At 42.2% G+C, this 15408-nt stretch overlaps 1 protein-coding gene across 2 annotated transcripts in view; it reads left to right on the top strand.

Annotated features, from left to right (window-relative positions):
* St3gal6 (ST3 beta-galactoside alpha-2,3-sialyltransferase 6) overlaps window positions 1–15408 on the top strand; it is a 64308-nt gene that overhangs the window by 18948 nt on the left and 29952 nt on the right. For both annotated transcript variants that reach the window (XM_045148237.1, XM_004663322.2), the window contains exon 2: window positions 5878–6057. The gene's annotated coding sequence lies outside the window, so the exon portion shown is untranslated. The remainder of the gene's footprint in view (window positions 1–5877; window positions 6058–15408) is intronic.

A 15408-nucleotide genomic window follows, 5' to 3' on the forward strand; every position in this document is an offset into this window, starting at 1 on the left:
TGCTTATCTGATGGTTGACCCAACCTAACTCCTTACAGTCACAGAGAGAAGATGGTACTTTGGAAGGGACAGAATGATCTAGGCTCATTCAGAAAAAGAAAAAAAAAAAAAAGATGACATAAATAACAATTTGAGAAGGGAGCTTTTGTGGATCAGGTGGATATCATTTGTAACTTAAGTGAAGACTTCTTTTTTTCTTAGTGGTATTCAGAATTAAATTATGGGCCCCACGTGTGTTAGGCCAGTGCTTTTTAACCACTGTGCTGCATCTCCAGCCCCTTCCCGATATATATTTTTTCTTTTGAAACTGGGTCTTGTTAAGTTACTCAGTCAGCAAGCCGTGCCGTCCTTGGGTCTCAGCCTCTGAAATACTCATGTAACGCCCCACCAAAGCTGGCTTGGTTCCCTGTTAATTGTAGGATTACTTACCCTGGGAGAATCTGAAGAATGCTTTCAATTTGAGGAAGGCTGTGCATTCAGATAGCCAGGAAGGGTATCACATAGAGTGTTGAACTGTTTGAAACCCTCAGTTTATTTGAGGAGCAGAACAAAATATGATGAAGTTTAAAAAAAAAAAAAAGCAAAGCAGGTGGGTATTGGGTGAATCACCAAGGCCAGCAAAGGGACAGAAAGCCCTGCACAATGGCTACCATTTGTGGCCTTGGAAAACTCTCCCCATTTTACAAAGACACATGATTTTATAGAAATCATGGGGGGAAATTCCTTTAGAGTTTTTACATCCTGCGTTTTCATGGACTGATATGCTAGAATCATAAATTCATTCATTAGTTTGAGTTACTTTCTAAAACTCAGAGTAAGAGCACCAGTTTGGGGCTACAGAAATGGCTCAGCAGTTAAGGTGCTTGCCTGCAAAGCCAAAGGACCCAGGTTTGATTCCCCAGGAACCACGTAAGCCAGATGCTCAAAGTAGAGGTCATTTGAAGTGGCTGAAGGCCCCAGTGTGCCCAATTCTCTCTTTCTCCATCTGCCTCTTTCCCTCCCTCTTTTTCTTTTTCTCTCAAACAAATAAAATTAAAAAGAAAAAGAGCACCAGTTTGTTGTAAATGGAGATGAACTATATCTTTAGAACTGTGTAAAATTAATTATCACTTGAGATGTGACCATGATGTACTTCAAAATAGCAGAGTATAATGGTTTTCTGGGACTTGGAGCGTGTGAACGCACAAAACCCTCAAAGACTTCTTAATCTGTTGAATCAGACGTTCGGGTCCTGTCTCAGACCTGCTGAATCAGAATTGGCATCTTACCAAGATGCTTGGCTGATGCCAATGGACATTTACCATTGTTAAGCGTTGCCCTACAAAGCCCTGCCAAGTAGGATATGAGCAGAATGTCTTTAGTAGCTAGCGAATTGCTATCCAGTAGTGAAATGGGCTATTATCTCGGTGTAGCTTAAATTGTAGGAAATTCTGAGCTGTCTTGTTCTTCCCCGATTTAGGCTTCTCTGGGTGTATGTGTCTCCACCTCCCTCCCAACTGTTTCTGGTGTGATGTTGTAAACGTTTCTTTACTGATCTGTTCAGGCTAAAAGTCACAGAGACCCTTTCCAGCTTTAAATTGGTTGGTTGCCCTTTTACTCCAGTCACATTAGTAAGATAGATGCCAGTTCTGATTCAGCAGGACTGAGGTGGGGCCCGATTTCCTGCCTTTCCATCGAGCTGCTAGCTGGTTCTAACGCCACTGCCTACACTTTTAAAAAATTGTTATTTATTTACTAGAGAGAGAGAGAGAGAGAGAGAGTATGGGCATGTCAGGGCCTCTAGCCACTTCAAAGAACTCCAGATGCATACGCCACCATCTGCATCTGGCTTATGTAGGTTCTGGGGAGTCAGACCTATGTGCTTAGGCTTCGCAGGCAAGTGCCTGAACAACTACATCATCTCTCTCCAGCCCTGCCTATGCTTTTGATAGTAAATGAATAAGAGCCAGTGATTCCCAAAGTGCAGACCTAGACACTGTCTTCTAAGTGCATGTTACTACACAGTGGGTAGAAAGTGTCAGGAACCTAGAATGGAACTTTGTATACCTTCAGGGATATTAATTTTGGTGCACAAATTTATCATGATTTATAGTTTCGTTAGGTTCAGGATTCTGTATCATAGTGAAGACCTTTTATAAAAGTATTGGTTAAAAAGTACCATTTTACCTTCCTGCTAATTTCTAAATTTTAGTACTTTAAGAGAGAAGTGTATATAAAATACATAAAAGGAGCAGCTTTCCTTCTGTAAAATTTTTTTTCTATTTTATTTATTTATTTATTTATTTGAGAGTGACAGAGAGAAAGACAGATAGAGGGAGAGAGAGCCACTGCAAACGAACTCCAGATGCGTGCGCCCCCTTGTGCATCTGGCTAACGTGGGACCTGGGGAACCGAGCCTCGAACTGGGGTCCTTAGGCTTCACAGGCAAGCGCTTAACCGCTAAGCCATCTCTCCAGCCCCTTCTGTAAAAATTTTAAAGTATATGTACTTTAAGAAAAACAAAATTCCCCATAGTTTTCGTCTCAGAAAGTCCATGGATTTTCTTTTCTGTAATACTTCTCAGCATTTGCTACACACGCATACATCTCATAAACAATCAGTGTACCCAACTTAGTATGTTTGTATATGTATAGAGCGTGCATGAGTGTGTATGTGTGTTTGAGTGCACGTGAGTACACATGTTTGTGGGTGGATGCGTGTGATGTGGAGACCAGAGGTCAGTATCAGGTGTTGTCCTTAATCACTCTCTGGACCTTAGTTTTAGGGTTACTATACCAGAAGCTCACAGATTTAGGTAGGTTAGATAGCCAGCAATTCCTGGGGATGCTCCTGACCGGCCCCCTAGCTTTTGGACGTAGGCGTGTGGCCACTGTGCCAGGTGTATGCCTAGGTGCTGGGCATCTAAATCCGGGTCCTCGTGCTTGTGTGGCAAGCATTTTACCATCATCACCCTCTCTTCAGTCCTCAACTTCTAATATATTCTTGATTGAATCTATCTTCCTGTGTTGCTATGTGATTTTTATTATAAGCATAATTATTTGCCTCTGGAAGATACTAGACATCATAACTAGCTTCCAAAGTAAGAGTGGCCAGTTTTTGTTGGATTTGTGTTTGTATATTTGTTTCCTAAGCTACTTTTAAAACAATACAAATATTTTTATTCACAGAGAGAGCATACAAAAAATAATAAGGCTTTTTGTTATTTTTAATTTTTTTTCTCAATTTTTATTAACATTTTCCATGATTATAAAAAATATCCCATGGTAATACCCTACCCCCCAATTTCCACTTTGAAATTCCATTTTCCATCATATCCCCTCTCCATCTCAATCATTCCACTTACATATATATAATACCAACCTATTAAGTACCCTCCTCCCTTCCTTTCTCTTCCCTTTATATCTCCTTTTTAACTTACTGGCCTCTGCTACTGAGGTTTTTTTCCTTCTCACGCAGAAGCCCAATCATCTGTAGCTAGGATCCACATATGAAGAAGAACATGTGGCGCTTGGCTTTCTGGGCCTCGGTTACCTCACTTAGTATAATCCTTTCCAGATCCATCCATTTTCCTGCAAATTTCATAACTTCATTTTTCTTTACCACTGAATAGAACTCCATTGTATAAATGTGCCACATCTTCATTATCCACTCATCAGTTGAGGGACATCTAGGCTGGTTCCATTTCCCAGCTATTATAAATTGAGCAGCAATAAACATGGTTGAGGCACGTACTTCTAAGGAAATGAAGTGAGTCCTTAGGATATATGCCTAGGAGTGCTATAGCTGGGTCATAAGGTAGATCAATCTTTAGCTGTTTTAGGAACCTCCACACTGATTTCCACAAATGGCTGGACCAGATTGCATTCCCACGGGTTCCTCTTTTTCCACATCCCCTCCAACATTTATGATCATTTGTTTTCATGATGGTGGCCAATCTGACAGGAGTGAGATGGAATTTCAATGTAGTTTTAATCTGCATTTCCCTGATGACTAGTGACATAGAACATTTTTTTAGATGCTTATATGCCATTCAGATTTCTTCCTTTGAGAACTCTATTTAGCTCCATAGCCCATTTTTTGATTGGCTTGTTTGATTCCTTATTAGTTAACTTTTTAAGTTCTTTGTATATCCTAGATATTAATCCTCTATCGGATGTATATTTGGCGAAGATTTTTTCCCATTCTGTAGGTTGCCTTTTTGTTTTATTCACAGTGTCCTTTGCAGTGCAAAATCTTTGTAATTTCATGAGGTCCCAGTAATTAATCTGGTTTTATTGCCTGAGCAATTGGGGTTGTATTCAGAAAGTTTTTGCCAAGACCAATATGTTGAAGGGTTTCCCCTACTTTTTCCTCTAGCAGTTTTAGAGTTTCTGGTCTGATGTTAAGGTCTTTAATCCACTTGGACTTAATTCTTGTGCATGCTTCATATATGCTAACAACAAACACACAGAGGATAAAATTAGAGGATCACTCCCATTCACAATTGCATTAAAAAAAATAAAGTACCTTGGAATAAACCTAACCAAGGAAATAAAGAACCTTTACAATGAGAACTTTCAAACACTCAAGTGAGAAATTGCAGAAGACACTAGAAAGTGGAAAAACACCCTTGTTCCTGGATTGGAAGAATCAATATTGTGAAAATGGCAATCTTACCCAAAGCAATCTACACATTTAATGCAATCCCCATCAAAATTCCAAAGGCATTCTTCATGGCAATAGAAAAAAACAATCCAAAGATTCATTTGGAATCACAAAAAACCTCGAAAATTTAAAATAATACTGAGCAACAAAAATAAGGCTGGTAGTATCACCATACCTGATTTTAACCTATACTACAGAGCCATAGTAACAAAAACAGTGTGGTACTGGCACAAAAGCAGACATGTAGATCAATGGAACGGAATAGAGGACCCAGATGTAAGTCCAGGTAGCTATAGCCACCTGATATTCGATAAAAATGCCAAAAATACTCATTGGAGAAAAGACAGCCTGTTCAGCAAATGGTGTTGGGATATATATCTATAGAAGGATAAAAATAGATCCTTCTATCTCTCCATGCAAAAGTCTTTTTATTCATTGAGGAGAGTGTTCAGTTTTTTGTTAGATTCTGCATGAGAATGAACTTTGTTGAAGAAAGGTGTACAAGGAGCAAGTTAAGAATTTTTTTCAATTGTTTTGCTATCTCAGGAAGTGGCTCACACTATGTTGACACTTCCTCTTGTAATCTGCCCATGCTGTTTTTCTCCTTACTTCCATTTATGTCTGTGTTTTTATTCTTCTCAACCTCTTCCTGGTCTCACCACCCCTCTCCCCTTCCTTCCAGTCAAGGTCGAGAGTCATAGCTCCTTCTCTCTCCTCTGCAGCAAAGCTATGTGTGTGGAGAGAACCCAAAAAGTAAGACAGATAGGTCTTTCATTAGCAGCTTGCTTTGGATTCATTGAGCCGCATAGGTTGCTTTTCAAGGAGGCTGAGCTGGGTCCTCTGAAATCCAGTCAACGAACAACAGCCGTGGAATATGGGCTCTGCTGATTTGACTGTTTGGAGTTTTTGATGCACGTGTGTATTATGTTTTGGTTTTATGTCTGGTAATTTCATCATCCGTTTTTAGGAATTCATAAATGAGTTTACTAAACCAATATTCTTACTATTTTTGTTGTTGTTGTTGTTGTTTTGGAGGTAGGGTCTCACTCTAGCTCAGGCTGACCTAGAATTCACTATGGAGTCTCAGGGCGGCCTTGAACGCAAGGTGATCCCCCTACCTCTGCCTCCCAAGTGCTGGGATTAAAGACGTGCGCCACCACGCCAGGCTCTTACTAATTTTTAACAGGGTGGTTTAGCCCTTCTATTAAACATGCTATTTCTGTTTCATTTCAGTCCTTGCAAGTGAAGAAGCAGCAAGATCTTCCATGTTGGGTTATTTCTGGCAGTGAAGCCTTAACAGCTCAGCAGACAGCTTCCTGAGGATTCAAGTTCTGCACCCCCATCCCTCTTCTCCGCATTCTTAATCTTCGGGAAAGGAGGGGCCCTCGGGAGAACAGATTCCTACAAGTGGAGGTGAGTAAGGGAAACACCTCCCTCTCTGATTCCTTCGAAGTCAGTTTAATGTGAAATGTTCAGTTTCAAGTAGTGATGTTCAGAGTCCCCCTATGTCACAGCTGCTTGACAGTTGTCCTCTTATTACTTTTACAGGTGGCCAGAAGGCCTCTGACATTTAGTCCAGTCCGTGTGCAACATCCCCCTGTCAAGCTACAAAAGTTACTGGTATTTTTATTCCCCATCAGAACAGGCTTTCTTTGGGGCTATTCTCAGCCAGCATGGAAGTGAGCTGTAAGAAAACTCTGAAGTTTTAAGTAGGACGTTACATGCATCACAGATATTGTAGAAATGTGATTGTTAACAAGCCCTAGGTGAGAGACTTGCTCTTTCTGAGCATTGTTTTCTCAATGTAATTAATTCTGTATTTGTCTTTAAATACAAGTATTAATAGTAATTTCATCCCACGAGCCTGACGAAATTTGTAGAACCGTTCTGCTGACCCTTCCTGGAACCTCATGCACACATTTCACACTTGCTACCTTTAGTCTGACCAAGTTCTACAACAAAAGGGCCTTCCAGACTTGGCGGCATGCCTCGCCCGTGCGTCCCTGTCATCCTCCTGATTCGTTAGGGCTCATCAGAGAATGAATGGTGATTGGACCAGCAAACGTGGTGCCCTCGGCTCTTGTTGGGAAGGACACACTGACTTAGCATACTGGAAAATTGGACATTCACCGTGGTTTTAGAATGGAATCTTTGAGAACTTCTTGAGTTTTTGTTCATTCACACTGAGATCGCTCAAAGATGGCTTCAAGGTCCTCTCCTCCCAGGGTAGACCTGGGCCACCGGATTTGAACTCTTGACTACCACAAACCTAGCCGGGAGGCTAGCGTGAGATCTCTAGGTTTCTTACTGTGAGTAACCACTTACTTTAATGGATTCTGAGCTATAATCATCTTGGTGAGTTGTGGAGCTTCTTTCCTGCCTGTCTTTAGGCTTTCTGGCATCAAGGGAAGGAGGTACGTTGAGATGCCGAATCATGACGAAGGGCGTGCGTTCAGGCATGTGGGGACTCAGGCCCTGGCTCCTCCACTGACGGTGCAGCTGTTCTCGGGCATAGGGTTTGAGCTTCCCACCTACAGATGTGTGGTAGGGACATCAACAGTGCCTCTCACAGTGGGTGATTCTGATACTATGAAGAGTTCTGCCTCTGAACACTTAGTAGAGTTCAGTCACATTAGTGTACCTCGCTTTCTTGTGTGCGTCACCGGGCTTTCCTCTGCCTCCATTTAAGAGATATTCCAGCCACATCCTGACCTTGCTAGAATTGCTGAGTTGCACAGTATTTGCTTCCAAGCCTAGGGCATAAGAGCTGACTCTTTCAAGTGATAGGCAATCTTACTCTAAGGTGAAACTTTATTAGCCAAATCAGATGATTTGTAGTTTTTGATTTTATTTCTTCAGTACAAATTTGAACCCAAGAGTGGTGGTACATTCCTGTAAACCTAGCACTTGGGAAAATGGAGGCAGGGAGACTGGGAGTTCAAGGCCAGCCTCTGCTACATAGCAAGTTTGGGGCCCGGTTTGCCACATAAGACCCTATTTTTAAAAAGAGAGGAAGGATGGAAGAAGGAAACTCTGAAATGTTGGTTACAAATCTGGATTTGTTAACTGGCTTTTATTACCTCTTAGTGTTCATGTAATTTTATTATAAAAAGCTTAAAAAGGTGTGGTTTCCCTAGCAGAGATAGGATCTCGTTCTAAAGTGAATTGGGCAGAGAATTACTGCTACTTTGAGTGCCTTTTATTCTATATTCATAAGCAGATGAGTAAGGAAGCCTTTTTGTCATGAGACCTTGCAAATGTCAAAATTAATGTGCAGAAATAATAGCTATTATGGTAATGGAAATACCCTAAATTAAAAAAATATTTGTTTAAATTTTTTTATTTATTTTTATTTATTTATTTCAGAGCAGCAGACACAGAGAAAGGCAGATAGATAGATAGATAGATAGATAGATAGATAGATAGATAGATAGATAGAGAGAATGGGCGTGCTGGGCCTCCAGCCACTTCAAACGGACTCTAGACACATGCGCCCACTTGTGCATCTGGCTAACATGGGTCCTGGGGAATCGAGCCTCTAACCGGGGTCCTTAGGCTTCACAGGAAAGCGCTTAACCGCTAAGCCATTTCCCCAGCCCTATTTATTTATTTATTAAATTTTATTCATTTACTTGCAAGCAGAGACAGAGAAGAGAGAGACAGACAGAGAGAGAATGGGCAGGGCCTCTAGCCACTGCAAATGAACCCCAGATGCATGTGCCCCTTGTGCATCTGGTTCATGTGGGTCCTGGCGAATCGAACTTGGGTCCTTTGACTTCGCAGTCAAACACCTTAACCACTAAGCCATTTCTGCAGCCCTATTTATTTATTTTTATTTTTGCCTTTTCTAGGTAGGGTCTCACTTTAGCTTATGCTGTCCTGGAATTCACTATGTAGTCTCAGGGTAGCCTGAAACTCACAGTGATCCTCCTACCTCTGCTTCCCAAGTGTTGGGATTAAAGGAGAGCACCACTATGCCCAGGGTCTCTAGCCACTACAAACAAACTCCAGTCACATGTGCCCCCTCGTGCATCTGGCTTACATGGATCCTAGGGAATTGAGCCAGGATCCTTGGGCTTTGCACCCAAATGCCTTAACTGCTAAGCCATCTCCCCAGCCCTGAAATTTAATTTTTTAAAAATATTTTATTTATGTATTTATTAGAGACAGAAAGGGAGACAGAGGCAAATAGAGAGAGTATGGGCACAGTTGGGCCTCAAGCCACTGCACACGAACTCCAGATACATGTGCTACCTTGTGCATCTAGCTTATGTGGGACCTGGGTAATCGAACCTGGGTCCTTATGCTTCGCAGGCAAGCACCTTAACCACTGAGCTATCACTCCAACTCTGAAATTTAATTCTTGAGGCTACTATTAGCACTGTGTTATGAGTTCTATAAGATATTTTCCTGTGGGTTTTTTTTTTTTAATTTTAAGGTAATTTTTTTATTAAAAAAATCTCAGGCCAACTAATATCTCACCAGTTTAAAAAAAATAAAATAAGATTAGAAGAGTCCTTAACATGTGCCAGATACTTAAATTATATTTACTACTTAGAGTAGCTCTATGAGGTTGTATCATTAGTCCTCACTTCACAGAGGAAATTGAGACATAAAGACATTAAAGCAAATCCCCAGGGTCATTTGACTCATCACAGGAGGGGCTGAGACTCAAATTTTCTAAGGCGCTGCCCCAGGCAAGCAGTCTCACCAATTATGCTGCTGCTTACAAAGAGGCACTTGCGTGAAGAAAAGAAGATGAGTAAAATGGAATTCTAGAAGTCTTAACTTCTGGGCTGAGTTGTTTTATGAGCCTTTGGCAGATAGTGGGGAGCCCGTGAAGGGTTGGCTGTGGGGACGAGTGGAGAGGAGAATGACCCTTCGAGAATTTTATGCCAGGTATAGCATGTAAGCTGGCTTTAAGGAGAAGATTAGAGATCGTTGTGAGTGGCTGAAGAAGAAATGAGATTGTGGGTTGAGGCAATAGGATTAAGATAACGGCCTGAGAGCTCCTGAGTTTAGATGGGCAGAGGTTAAGTCAGGAGACCCAGAAGTACAGAGAAAGAAGAAGCATGAGAACCTGGTTGCTTTGTCAGCAGGAAGTGGTCCTGGAATTCAACACCTACACTTTATAGGGGTTCAATACGTACTTAACTTTGCAAATGTGAGGACCTGAGTTTCATCCCCACAGTGCATGTAAACATGCCCCACGTGTTGGCATGTGTTTCTAATCCCAGTGCAGCAACAGGTAGATCCCTGGTCAGCCAGTGTAACCTAATTGGTGAGCTCCAGGCCAAAGAGTTTCCTACCCTTAAAAAGGTATAAAGCAGCCAGGTGTGGTGGTACGCACCTTTAATCCCAGCACTCTGGAGGCAGAAATAGGAGGATTGCCATTGAGTTCAAGGTCACCCTGAGACTACATAGTGAATAAAGGTATAAAAGCATTCCCAAGGAATGACACCTGTGGTGGTTTGATTCAGGGGTTCCCCCATAAACTTAGGTGTTCTGAATGCTAGGTTCCCAGCTGATGGAGATTTGGGGATTAACGCCTTCTGGAGGCAGTATAGTATAGGGGGCAGGCTTATGGGTATTATAGCCAGTTTCCCCTTGCCAGTGTTTGGCACACTCTCCTGTTCCTGTTGTCCACCCTCTGCTCATGCCATTGTTTCCCCCTGCCATCGTGGAGCTTCCCTTCAAGTCTATAAGCCAAAATAAATCTCGCCCTTTTTTCCCCCCTGCAAAAGCTGCTCTTGGTTGGTTGATTTCTGCCAGCAGTGTAAAGCTGACTACAGCAGTAAAGTTGGTACTGAGAGTGGGGTGTCATTTGCAGCTAGACACCTGACTGTGTGGCTTTGGCCTTTTGGAGCTGATTTTCAAGAGGAATGTGGAAAGATTTGAAACCTTGGCCTAAGAGTTGCCTTGCAGTGCTGTTAAGTACAGCTTGGTGGACTATACTGGTCAGAGTTTAAAGACCTGAATGCAGCAAGAACTATGGGCCATGAGGTTTTCCTTATGAGGGTGAGAAAGAGCTTTGGACTGGGCTAGAAGCAGTTTGTGTGAGAAGCTTGCTGTTATGCCCGTGTCCTGAGAATTTGTGCAGGGTTGTATTGCATAGAAATTGACTAGTGTGAGCAGAGGGACATGGCACAGAAATGAAATCTTTGGGCCTAAACTGTTGCCCGTTCAGCTGCAATTGTATGAAAGATTACAGCCATTGTGATTGGGCCAGCTGACCTGCATTGAGACAACAGAAAGAATGCAGTCCTCTGAAGGGGCCTGAATGCTGAAGGAGAGTCCTGTTCTCCAAAGTGTGCTTTATTCCCCCAGATTAACAAATTGACATCCCACCTGGTATTATGGAGTATAAGAAATGCAGGAAAGAGAGGGTCATTAAATTTGCTACATAGTCTTGTGTTTTGGAACTAGCCATGGGCAGTGTGAAGCAGGTTTGCTGAATGCCTGCATGGAGACCTAATGGAGCCCATGAAGATGGACCATGGGTTGCAGTGAAGACCCAGCGGAGATGCTGGGAACCTAGATGGCTGCTAAGGAGAGCTACCTGTCCCAGATGAAGTTTTCCAGGACTTTGAGTAGCTTAACTGGAAGGGTAGATTTGAAACTCCAGAGACTGGTTGCTGGTTGGAATTATCAGACTTGGACATTTGTCACTGGCTAGAGTTGCTGGACTTGGAACTACAGAGTTTGATATTTGCCCTGATTGTTTTAAATCTTGTATTGGTTTAATATTTCCTTGCTATGCCAAGTGCTAAATTTTGTACTCTGAGTGTTGATTCTGTGCCGTTATGGGTTTTGGGGGATGGATTTTTTTTTTTTTTTTTTTTTTTTGGCATTGTGGATCAGTTAAAAGAGCTTGGACTGGGCTGGAGGGATGGCTTAATGGTTAAGGCTCTTGCCAGAAAAACAAAAGGACCCAGGTTCGATTCCCCAGAACCTACGTAAGGCAGATGCACAAGGTGATAGTGCATGAATCTGCAGTTTGTTTGCAGTGGCTGGAAGCCCTGGCACACCCATTCTCTCTCTTTCTCTGTGTCAAATAAATAATATTTTAAAAAGATCTTAGACTATGGGAATGATTGAACACCATTAGGATTGATAAAAACCATGGGGACTTTCAAAGATGGACTGAATGCATTCCATTTTATATCATGGATGGTTATCATTTTATGGGGCCAGGGGCAGAATGTGGTGGTTTGATTCAGGTGTCCCCCATAAACTTAGGTGTTCTGAGTGCTAGGTTCTCAGCTGATGGAGAGTTGGGAATAAATGCCTCCTGGAGGGAGTGTATTGTTTTGGGGGGGGGGCTTATGGGTGTTATAGCCAGTTTCCCCTTGCCAGTGTTTGGCACACTCTCTTGTTGCTGTAGTCTACCTGACGTTGGTCAGGAAGTGATATTCACCCTCTACTCAAGCCATCCATTTTCCCCTGCCATCATACAGCTCCCCCCACCCCACACACGCCCCGAGTCTGTAAGCCAAAATAAATCCTTTTTAAAATTTTTTCCTTTCCCCAAAGCTGTTCTTGGTTGGGTGATTTCTGCCAGCGATGTGAACCTGACTGCAACATCACCCAAGGTTGTCCTCTGGCTTCCGTCCCCATGTGCACATGCGTGTTCACCGACACACATACCACCACCCACATGATCATGTGTTCAGGAATCTTAATTATTTCCTTCACTGATTTGTTTAGCTGTTGAATAAGTCCCCATGATGAGATCAGAGCTATGCTGGTTGGGAATCCATTAAAAACACTCTGCAACTAATCTGGAATTTACTGGCAAAATTACCCTGAAATCCTCCCTCCTCCCCTCCCCCAGTCTTGGCTCCTTCTTCTGAAACTTTACACGTGAAACTTTATCTGTTTAAATGTCTTGAACACTTGTCTCGTTTCTAGTTTAAGACCTGTAATTCTTGGGTCCAAGTGACTAATAGCAGTAACTGAGAATGCTAGTGTAAATATTTGATGGGATTCTTTTGGCACTTTTTTTTGGTTGTTCATTTGTTGGTTTTCATGGTAACCCTCTCACTCTAGCCCAGGCTGACCTGGAACTCACTTTGTAGTTCCAGGCTGGCCTCAAACACAAGCAGTCCTCCTATGTCCGCCTCCCAAGTGCTGGAATTAAAGGTGTGTGTCGGATGGCCTACTCTTTTGGTTTAAACGTACCTAATGCACCTATGTGAAGCAGCATGAGATGGAGAATTGTGTATCATATAGGGATAGTATGAAGAGCGAGCTCTTCTGGGTTTCCTTTTCAGAATTCCAGTAATGTCATTATGGCCCTAGATAGAAGATAAGAGTAGAAATTACATAGAAAGAACAGTATCCAGTAATATAGAAGTAAACCACAAACATCCCCTGGTGGGATGAGGAAAAATTTTTCCTCAAGCCTCTTGCCTTCAAAGAATACTTCCTTTGTTTCTTCAGAGAAAATTCCTATTTACCAGCCACTTTGAAGGATGAAGCCCTAACAAATTAAAAGCTATGGCATGAGAGTTGGAGTGAAATTCTGCTTCTCTTCAAAAACTATAGATTCGATTGTGAATTGGTCTAGTGGGGAAGTTGCACATCAGGGCTGGTCATCATTCAGAGGTGGCTGCCTGGGAAGGGACAAACTAGCTTAAGTTCAGCTGCGAGCAAGGTCCTGTTGTTATGGTAGAGAAAACGGAGGAGAACGCAGATCCATAAGACAAGAAGATGTCTGACTGCCCACCGTGAGACATGCTACCTCTACCACATCTGCCAGGGCCCAGGAGAACTTGCAGAGGAGGTGACGTGGTGAACACTGCTCTTACTGCTAGCCTGACAACCAGCCCCAGGGTGATGGTGACAGACATGAAGATTAATCAGAACCTATAAAAACAGAAATCCAGAGGTTACAAAGAGAGCTTAGTACTAAATCAGACTGCCAACAGGCCTGGCTTGGCTCAGGGAACATTGCAGAAGAGGGGGCAGAAAAATTGTAAGAGCCACAGAGTGGATAGGAATGCCCTGAGGCCTGGTCCCCCACTGGCCTATAGGGTCTTTGTAAGGATTTCATGACTCCAAGGTGATTGCTGTAATCCCACTGAGAAGGCCTCCAGGGTAACAGGAGTTGGCACAAGGGGATAAAAGTGTATAACCTGTATATATAAAATTTTTTTTTAAAGTTTCAGTGACGCACAGATCAGATCCTTTCCATGGGATCTTGTTTCTCTCTCCTGACCTCCCACAGCACTTTTCAAATCCACTGATCTCCTGGGTATCTGGAGAAAGGGCACACTGACTCAGAGGATCAGAGAGAGGCTGAGAGGACAATTTCACCACCTTTCTAATGACTCCCTGGATCCCATACTTTGAACACCAGGGGTCTGAAACATTTTTGCTTTACTTTTCAAAACAGATAATAAAAATAAATTTTGAGTCAGTTTGACTTAACTCTAGTAACAGACTGGGCTCTATTCTCCATATCCGTGGCGACTTGTATATTATGTATGTGTATATGTACACATTCAGTGAATTATCAGTATTAATAAATGTGAGATCCTTTTTAAATTTTTTTTTGTCTATTTTTATTTATTTGAGAGTGACGGAGAGAGAAAGAGGCAGATAGAGAGAGAAAGAGAATGAGTGCGCCAGGGCCTCCAGCCACTGCAAATGAACTCCAGACGTGTGCGCCCCCTTGTGCATCTGGCTAACGTGGGTCCTGGGGAATTGAGCCTCGAACTGGGGTCCTTAGGCTTCATAGGCAGGCGCTTAACCATTAAGCCATCTCTCCAGCCCAAATGTGAGATTCTTAGTTGGTCAGTGATGTGTGTGTGTGTTTATATGTGTTATATGTGTGCACCTGCATATACATATGTGAGCATGTGGAAGTCGGTGGTTGATGTCCTATCCCTGTCTCCCTAGTGCTAGTATTCAGTGTATGTGTTACCATCCCTGGCTTTGTGTGTGCATCCTGGGCTTTCAAACAAAGGTTCCCATGCTTGCGTGACAAGCACGGCATTGACCCAGCCATCTTCCCAGCATTAGTCAATGACTTGTCCTATTCATCAGCACCAACAATTTGAACAGTTTTAAACCTGTTCTATTTTTACCTGAAAGAGTGAAGCAAGTATGTTTAAAAGTAGGCACCAGAATGCAATACAAGGGTTCCATATAAAGTTAAATGTACCTATATCATCCATGCAAATATTTCCATCCAAAGAGTTCTGTTAGAATGTTCATTGCAGTTTATTTATAATAACCAGAAAGCTGCAAATAAATCCATGTCTTCTGTCTAGGAAATTAATAATTACAATAATTATTGAATTTAAAATATTTAATTAAAAATTACAGTGAAATATTAAGTAGCCATAAAAAAGAAATGGTGCTGGAGAGATGGCTTAGCGGTTAAGCGCTTGCCTGTGAAGCCTAAGGACCTTGGTTCAAGGTTCGATTCCCCAGGACCCATGTTAGCCAGATGCACAAGGGGGCACATGCATCTGGAGTTCATTTGCAGTGGCTGGAAGCCCTGGCATGCCCATTTTCTCTCTCTCTCTCTCTCTCTCTCTCTCTCTCTCTCTCTCTCTCTCTCCCGGTTGCTCTCAAATAAATAAATAAAAATTATGTAAAAAAAGAAACGAATTCCTGGTACATTTAGCAACATTAAACTTTTTTTTTCTTTTATAAGCATGAACTAAAAGAAGCCTTATAGCTAGGTATATCCTATATGCTTGCATTTATATGAACTTTTAGAAATAGTCAAACTATAATAATGGTGCCAAGCTT

Source organism: Jaculus jaculus, chromosome 4, assembly GCF_020740685.1.
Source record: "Jaculus jaculus isolate mJacJac1 chromosome 4, mJacJac1.mat.Y.cur, whole genome shotgun sequence".
NCBI classification, from domain to species: Eukaryota; Metazoa; Chordata; class Mammalia; order Rodentia; family Dipodidae; genus Jaculus; species Jaculus jaculus.